The sequence below is a fragment of the Amblyomma maculatum genome, chromosome 5, assembly GCF_055883805.1.
Source record: "Amblyomma maculatum isolate TAMU_Amacu chromosome 5, ASM5588380v1, whole genome shotgun sequence".
Taxonomy (NCBI): domain Eukaryota; kingdom Metazoa; phylum Arthropoda; class Arachnida; order Ixodida; family Ixodidae; genus Amblyomma; species Amblyomma maculatum.
In genome coordinates this window covers 149,464,220-149,471,389 of record NC_139348.1, presented here as the reverse complement: position 1 = coordinate 149,471,389, position 7,170 = coordinate 149,464,220, and the positions used below count along the sequence as shown (strand labels likewise).

General features: G+C 39.8%; 1 long non-coding RNA gene across 1 annotated transcript; it reads right to left on the bottom strand.

Annotated features, from left to right (window-relative positions):
* Positions 1–787: 787 nt before the first annotated feature.
* LOC146189926 (uncharacterized) lies at positions 788–5,409 on the bottom strand. The gene is made up of 3 exons (XR_014707324.1): positions 5,367–5,409; positions 2,960–3,034; positions 788–996 (listed from the first exon to the last, which is right to left on the bottom strand). It is a non-coding gene; the product is annotated as an uncharacterized LOC146189926 (long non-coding RNA).
* Positions 5,410–7,170: the final 1,761 nt, after the last annotated feature.

The following is a 7,170-nucleotide window of genomic DNA, read 5'->3' as shown; positions in this document are numbered from 1 at the left end:
CGATCGCTCATCGTTATTTTATGTTGCAAAAAAGTAGTCATTTATCTGTTTTTTATTTCAAAAGAATTCAGAATTCCATGCGAGCTTAGTGTTCTCCAGAGAAATGGTCGTATCCCGACCTTCGGACTAGAGGTTATCGAGGAATACAAAATTCTTGTTTTTGATCATGCTGCCACTTATAAGCATACGTTTAGAAGCATATTACTCACATGTTATGGCTGTTGCCTTGTTTCAGCAGCCAAGTTCTCCCGCATATGTAAAGCTAAACGTGCCGAGTTTTTGCTCCCATAAATATGAACAGAATGAGAGATAAATACAAAATAGGCAAATAATTGCTCTTTATATAGCAGCTTTTAAACCAGAAAAAAAGAGATGTGTGTGGATATTAACTTACCGCATGAGAGGGCTGCATCGATACTATATTGAATCGTTAAATGCACTTTTTTATATTTAGCCTTTCTAGGCGCAATGTTGATAGAAGCGCTCCAGTTGCAGAGGATTCTTTTGAACCTGGTTTTTAGTCACACAGGAGCTCATGACGAAAAAAAAAATCTGTGTAAACTAAGAAGGCGCAAAAATATTTGCGTCGATGCATATTCGTTAAGTACAACCAAGCACGCTTATATAATTTCACTCATAAAATCCAGTGTTCTACTTGCCTGCCTCACGGCATTTGCCGCGGTACACCGGTCCTTCACAGACTTCAAGAATTGTCAAATGTTAGGCTTAGCATTATTTTGATTATTATTTATTGTTTAGAACTGCCACAGCTGTGACTCTAATATTGCAAGGGATGGCGACAGTATAAAAAACACTGGAAGTAGAATGGCCAACCATAGCCATCGCAACCACTCGTTTCAGTGGCAAAACAGTCGCCGATCTTGTAGTCGTAAAAGAAAATGGTGACGTTTTTCTTCGCAGTAGGCGCTGGACAGCCCCCTGGTGGTGCAGCACAGCTCAAGGCAGTGGATCCGTTTTCATTTAGAAGCACCATTACTGCGTTGAGGGAGGGGGAGGGTAGGAAAGAAAAACAAAAGGAATAATTCGGTACGATGAGCGCATGTCCCTTGAAGGATTGAAACCTAAGACGCAAACTTAACTTATATGAACGTAGCCCTGCTTCACGGGCTTCCATGTATTACATTTCACAGCTCCTTAGATTCCATCTAAGAGACGTGATAGCGCTGCTGTATTCTCACTTTCACTTCTATATCATGTTGACTCTACTACCACAGTTAGCTCGATCACGCGTGGGTGGATAGACCATATTCTCCAGCGAGCTGACGCTTCAGCCTGCGGTTCTGCTATGGCCTGCGAAATTGTGGATGATGCTTTTCTAGCCTGCCGTAGAACAAAGGATGTTTTACTAAACGCTAGCTACGCAGAAATTGATGCTTAAAATCGCCATCAAATTTCTCTGTATATAGAGTAAATGTAAAATACGCTTGTACATTGGAATCAAACGTTCAATGAAGAAGCCGAAAACGGAAATACTCGAACAGTTTCCATCTCTGAAAATAAAGGCTCGAGGGTTATCGTAAAGAGGTGGTGATTTTAGTCAGGGATTGATATGCAAAATACTGACAAGTTGAAAAAAAAAAAGAAGTAAAGCATGAGACGGCAGTGTCAGCAAACCAAAGGTGAAGGTAAACAACAACTGAGTCATTTTTATGAGCACTGCTTCCAGAGTTTGGAAAGTAGTAACGTCCTGACGTTCATAACGTTTACAAGCAATGGACTTGTCTTCTGACCGCTATTACAGCAACCCATTACCGGAAGAGGGACCAGAACAGACATATTCCACTCGGAAAACTTTCCCTTCTTCAGCCAAATTGTCGTTCTGAAGTTAGCCGTAAATCAAAAAGGAAATGTTCATGTGTACGTAAACTTCTACAAGGGTTGCGCTGAATCTTTTAGGCAAATATTATTCTGTATGAAATATGCGGATTACATAAGGGTGAGTCGCAAGCTTGGCTTCAGGCAAAATAATTGATGAAACAAATTGTGCAACCTACGGGAGTGCATAGCCCTTCCTGTGTGGTCGCTTTGCGTCTTTCAAAATAGGACAGGTTCTAACTGCTACTACACAGTTCTTTTCTGTCATTATGACATTAAGATAGCTGCGATAAATATTCCGAAACAAGGCTGCTGCGGTAATTGCATGAATCTCCGTTATGACGTGAGACGCGGAGAGTGCGCTTCAAATTCTCTGGGCTTATTGTTGGATAACATAATTTCATTAATGTAAGACACCAGGGATGCTTATAACGTTTACGTCATCTTCCGAAGATCATTAGCAGGAAAGGAAGCAATAAATAGTGATATACTTTCTTGTCTATTTTCGCTAGTTCTCTTTCTAATCGTAACTTGGTGTTTTCTTCTTCTATTTGCTGGGCAAAACTGTACCGCTAGCTCTCAAGGCGTATTTCCACCTATCCTTCGCATAGCATTACGCCATTGCTGGCTGTTTAAATCAACCGTACATCGACATGTGAGTCGTTTTTTCGATGACCAACACATTACTTCAACTTCAGCTCTAGCTTTTCTTTAGGTCATTCAAGTGCACGTGAACGCTGGATCATACGATTAAATTTCAACACGGCAGTCATGAAGCGCTGGCCCTATTTGTGAAGTTCAAGAACAAAATGCGGGCTGACGACAGTTTTTGTGTAATCATTTCATTTGCATCCATCGGCAAGTGCACCGTGGTTCAAGAAAGCAACAAAGAAGATTGTTAAAACGTTTAACAGACAGCCTAGAGTTCTTATGCCAGTATTTCGCACGTTTCTGGTTTTGGCCTACATGAATTCTGTAAACAGCAAGAAAGAATAAAGATCGCTGTTATATACCACCATAAATAATAAACAACGCGATATTCCGAATATCAAAATGTTTTGGTAGGTCCAAGTGAGACCATTTGCTATTACAATTTTGAAATTGCTGGACAAATTAACATTACCTGTCAGTGCGATTCCCAGGGCAGCCAGTGAACGCATCTTGCCTTGCTTCATTGATCTGATGCTTGGTGTCACTTCTTCAGAAAACGAGCGTGATAAGAATTACTCTATACATAACAATATAAACGATTAATAAAATAAGAATTCCGGAAGAAAAATAATTCAAAGTTTATTTTTATCTCTCATGGTTTAACACTGTGATTTTGTTTTTAACACTAATGGCTTTATGAATGGTCATTAATAAAGTAGAGAGTTTTGTATGTTTTGGGAGAGAAAAATATAATAATCGGTCACCATGAGCCTTACATATTATGTTGCAAATGCACTTACGTACAGCAGGAATGTATGGCTAAAATTGATTTCGTTGTACACACCAATATTTCTCGTCATGGTTTTCAGCGTGTGATAGCGGTCAACACTTGTCTTTTTCGCGTGCATCCACTTGCGTGCTCTGCAAGCTTATGGTACATCTCTAAGCAGTTTATACAATATTCAAGTTGGCAAGTGGGCCAATTTTTTGAAGAGCCCTACTCTTATATTTAAAATGTCATTTACACAAAACACTCGGTGATTATGATATGCTTTTAAGGCTAACATATACTGTATATTTGCTAGAAACATTGTGCATATGAGCAAAATCTAGTAATCAATAATTTATTACATTATGCTTTCTCCGAATATTTGAAGCAAATTTTGCTGCTCTGGCACCTTCATGTAGTTTAACATATTTCGCATAAATCTCACCGAATCCCAAAAGCCAGACAGATATATGAAAAAAACGTAGGTGACTCTGACATCCGCATAGCAAGCAAACATAACATATGGCAGCCTCCTTTGTTCACCGCACCATAACATTTTATTATGTGACTAGTCTTGAACAGCACGGAACTTTTCTCATAATCGCCAACTCAACGCTTTTCGTAATTTTTATTTAGTCACATCAACTATGTGGTATACCATCAGCCCTTTCTTCATGGCAGAACAACATTCTCAGTTCTGACTGCTAAAGTGTACACCCAATTCCTTTCGAATTAAAACAGAAATCGGGGAAAGAATCACGAAACCTGTTTCCTAGCTGAGTTCACCATAAAGCAAACATTTAGTTAAAACTTACAATGAATCCTCATTTTACCGCTATCTTACGCTTTTTATAAACACAAGACGAACACATCATGTACATTTCATATGCCCGAAAGGGACACACTGGATGAGGTATTGAAAAATATTCTTGGCCCATTATTGCTGACGAAAGCAAAACAGTATAATATGATGTAGGCAGAGACGTTCATCTGGGTGTATTGTGTGGTTCGACAGGGATTCCTGTATATGGTTGCTAAACATGAGGCTTAACTGTTAATTAGTATGCGCTATGACTTCATCATGACTGAAACAAATCAATCTGCATGTGAATAAGACAACGCCTTTTATCGGAATGTATTGGATAGGGGTTTCGACGTAGTAGCTGGTAAATAATAAGATTAGCCGTAATTATGCTCTATACTTTGAGCTGTAAAGAATACCTTAGTTCAAGTATATTTTAAAAATTAAATTTAGAACCATCCAAAAACACCGTGCGATTGGAATAGCAAACGTTCCGCTAGTACAGCTGTATTGTCTTTATATGCCCATTCTTTTTTTATGAAAAATGTGTCTAAATTTGTTGCTTATATATTTACAAATTCAAAAGCCAAATCTATATAGTTACATGCAAATATATATTTGTTCATTTCGCGGTACTCTTTCTAGAGGAAGAACTCCCATTTGTGGAACTCCTTCACATGCATTTGACGGGCTTCCACTTAAATATATTAAGATGTAAGTTTTGCTATGGGCATGTTGGGGCCTATAGGGACCCTGCAGTTATTTACTGATGCTATGACTTTATAATGAAAGTGCTGAGAAAATAAAAGATTAAAGCAGTCATCTTTGATTCATAACTACTGCATGCAATATTGCATTTTAAGAAATCGCCATTTTTTTACAGTATGTATAAAAGGACAATTTACTTTCATGTACCAGCTTTATCATTTCAATGCAGCTGGCGCATTCAAAGAAAATTTCTGCGCCGCAAGAAACCCCTGGTATGAGCGATATTAAAGTGAGGGGCCTATGAGAAAGGCATCATCATCATCAGCCTGACTATACCCACAGCAGGGCGAAGGCCTCTCCCATATTCCTCAAATTAACCCGGTCCTGTGCGAGCTGCATCCACTTCACCCCTGCGAACTTCTTAACCTCATCCGCCTACCTAATGTTCTGCCGCCCCCTACTACGCTTTCCTTCGCTTGGAATCCAGTGTTGCCCTTAGCACAGCTTAAATTACTTTTGAGATATGTTTAGCAATTTTGGGATATTGAACTTAAAGTTGACGTTTTCTTTATTAGGAGTACGTTAGGAAAGTCTACATACCTGTGCGGCAGCAGCTGCGTAAGGCATACGCTACACCTCTCAAGCTGACGTCTCCGCAATGAATGGAAGCCTGTACATTTTTAAGCTAGTGCTGTCACGGACTTTGCCGATAGTAACAGGAATACAATTCCAGCTAGTCGTTCACTTTTATCTTTGAAACTCACCCTCAACGCGTATTCGCCGCTTATCACGCATCCGGGAGGTTTACCGATGGGAGCACAAATCTAGAACACTTGAACGAGTTCCCTGAAGGCAGATAGTTTTCTATTTTATGTGCAAAAGACTGATCGGTTCCGGCCCATACTATAATTTCAGCCTTGCGATGGACAGCTTTATCAGGGAGACCCGTCAGACGGACACGATCAAATGTTCTGACTTTGTCGGTTTACGCATACAAGAGACTGTGGTTTACTTAAGCTCCCAAAGCAAAGTTAAGCTTATGAAACACTGTTCCGGTTTGCACTGACACTTCAAGGTTAACGGCCAGTTGAGGATGGAAAATAAAATAGCTTAAAAAGCCCTGATAAGCACACTGAGGTTATTAACCTTGCTTGGGAGCCACAAAGTCATCGAGAACAGAACGCAGGAAAGTTGCAGATATTATAAGAACAAAGGCTTTGATTGTTATAAGCAATGATCCAGAAAAATTAGGCCGTAGCAAAGTCGTACGCGAGAAGCACCAGAGGGCAACTCTTTCATGTGTCCTAACGCAGCTAGGAAGCTTTACTTCTTACACAAGAAATCGCAGATACCTGATCATGAAAAAAAAAAAGTTATTTTTTAGGACTTCACAGCAGTGCTGCTGACAATGATAGAGTTTCTGCATGCTATATAGGTTAATCTGAAGCTATCAACACCAACATATTGCGTTCGTCAAAAACATAATCTCTGCAAAAACGTTTATGTGGTCAAAATTCTTGATGGCTCTTGTCACCCCTGGTATACACCATGCACAATAAGGAAAAACCCAATCCCCCATAACCAAGCAGGTCCACAAAAAAATGTCTAACTCTAAAAGTCTAACTCTCCTGAGTAGATATATGGCGCACTAAGACTGAGGTAGTCTAACCTGACCGAAACGTATACTAGACTGCAAATAATTATTTGCGATAATATATGCATCATAGATCTTTTTGCAGTACTATTTCATGAAATTTCACAACAAATATAGGACTTCGCCCAGTCTGAGATGCAGGTTTCGTAAATTAATTACCGGTGCTCAGTCGTATTATTTAAACGAGTTTTAAACTCCACTACGGCCTCTCTGATAGTCATTTTCAGCTTTTTCTCTTTGAAACCCACTGCGCATGCCATATCAAAGAAGATAAGTAATAAACTTTAACTGCACGTTAAAGTACTTCAGCTGATTTATAATTGCAGAAACCTACACTAGGGCGTCCCTAATAGCCTCAGTTGCTTTGGGACTTTAAACCTCACAATTCTAACTATACCAAGGCAAAAATACCACTATGCCGCAGCTTCTCGGCCCTCTAGGTTATGAAAGCTGAATTTTGAACAAACCGTGTATATTTGGTTTGAACCTGTGAGGGCTCTGAGTAAAGTAGTGCACATGCTTTTCATGTAGCTTGTTTACCAGCAGTCCAGTGTTTCGCGGCACATGGCACAAGGCGATGGAATATGAAACACAACTCTTTCGGACTGACTGAAGGTAATGTTTTGTGCCAAAAGCAGTTCAGTAGCTTCTATTACACGCCGTTGCTGACGACTCCGGCTTATTTTCGACCAACAGGGCTTCTTGACGTGAATAAGTAACAAAAGCACACGGAACATGTGTGACGTCCGC